This window comes from Oncorhynchus gorbuscha, linkage group LG09, assembly GCF_021184085.1.
Source record: "Oncorhynchus gorbuscha isolate QuinsamMale2020 ecotype Even-year linkage group LG09, OgorEven_v1.0, whole genome shotgun sequence".
NCBI lineage: Eukaryota > Metazoa > Chordata > Actinopteri > Salmoniformes > Salmonidae > Oncorhynchus > Oncorhynchus gorbuscha.
In genome coordinates, this window is record NC_060181.1 from 76920980 (window position 1) to 76922945 (window position 1966).

Consider the following 1966-nt stretch of genomic DNA (forward strand, 5'->3'; position numbering starts at 1 on the left):
TTCGCTCGTTTCGAGTTTGTGATTTCTTACCGTCCGGGTAGCAAGAACACCAAGCCTGATGCCTTATCCCGTCTGTTTAGTTCTTCTGTGGCTTCTACTGATCTCGAGGGGATTCTTCCTTATGGGCGTGTTGTCGGGTTGACAGTCTGGGGAATTGAAAGACAGGTTAAGCAAGCACTCACGCACACTGCGTCGCGCGCGCTTGTCCTAGTAACCTCCTTTTCGTTCCTGTTTCCACTCGTCTGGCTGTTCTTCAGTGGGCTCACTCTGCCAAGTTAGCTGGTCATCCCGGTGTTCGAGGCACTCTTGCGTCTATTCGCCAGCGCTTTTGGTGGCCGACTCAGGAGCGTGACACGCGCCGTTTCGTGGCTGCGTGTTCAGACTGCGCGCAGAAGAAGTCTGGTAATTTTTTTCTGCTTCTGCTCCTGGTCTTGCTGGGTCTCAGTCTGTTCCCTGCCATCGCATCTCTCCTGTTCTTGTCCCTGCCCTTGCTGTGTCTCAGTCTGTCCCTAGTTCTCATTTTTTTTTAGAGTAGTACCCTAGTTTCCCTTTTTATCGTTTTTCGTTACGGTCCTGAGGAGAGGAGTTGGGTTCTTTCTCGGGACGCGCTGGACCGTTTGATCTATGATTTCCTCCGTTGCCGCCAGTGTTCCTCCTCGAGAGCGCCAGGAGGCGCCGGTGAGTGGGGGTACTGTCATGTTTGTCATTTATTATCTTGTCTTGTCCCTGTGCTTCCCATGCTATTCGTTTCCCTCTGCTGGTCTTATTTGGTTCTTTCCCTCCTTCTAGCCCTCTCTCTCCCCCTCCCTCTCTCACTCTCTCGCTCTCTCTTCTCTCTATCGTTCCGTTCCTGCTCCCAGCTGTTCCTATTCCCCTAATCATCATTTAGTCTTCCCACACCTGTTCCCGATCCTTTCCCCTGATTAGAGTCCCTATTTATTCCTTTGTGATCCGTTCCTGTCCCGTCGGTTCCTTGTATTGTATTCACCATGCTGTGATTGCGTTTCGCCCTGTCCTGTCGTGTTTTTGCCGTGATTGTGTATCACCCTGTCCTGTCGTGTTTTGTGCCTTCATCAGACGCTGCGTGTGAGCAGGTGTCTCAGTCGACTACGGCCTGCGCCTACCCGAAGCGACCTGCAGTCTGTGGCCGCTTCTCCAGTTGTTTTCCCCTCTACAAATCTAGAGGATTTCTGTTATTCCGTTTTGGACTTTAATAAACTCTGTTTCTGTTAAGTCGCGTTTGGGTCCTCTTTCACCTGCATGACAGCACTGCTTCTTAACACAGCGCGCATCCAACCCGGAAGTCAGCTGCACCAATGTGTCAGAGGAAACACCGTGCACTTGGCGACCTAGCTAGCACGCACTGCGCCCGGCGCGCCACAGGAGTTTCTAGTGCGCGATGAGACAAGAATATCCCTACTGGCCAAACCCTCCCTAGCCCGGACAACGCTAGGCCAATTGTGTATTGCCCCATGGACCTCCAGGTCGTGGCCTGGCTGCGACAGAGCCTGGACTCGAACCCAGAGTCTCTGGTGGCACAGCTAGCACTGCAATGCAGTGCCCCTGTTTCTTTTTTAACCTGTGAAATCAACCGTTTTTAAAAATTTTACATTTAGCTCATTAAATTACTTCACCAATCAGTGTGGATAGAACAGGCAAACTAGTAGTTTACATGCGTGATGGACAGAAATGTAGACTATAACGGAAGATGCAACTGATATTTTACGGGTGGGGAGAGAGGGTTGAGGAGGAGGCTTGAAGATCTGGGCATCTTGTTATGACATGCATTATCTGAATTAGGTCCACAGAATTATACCTATGAGTAGTGGTTTGTATGGAGAAACTGACTGTCCTTTGAGCTAGCTTGCTAACAAGTTTGAGCTAGTTAGATAACAAACTCGTGTGCGCAGAGCGGCACCAGAATAAAATACATCTTTCCTTTTTGTAGTTAATAAATCAAACTTGA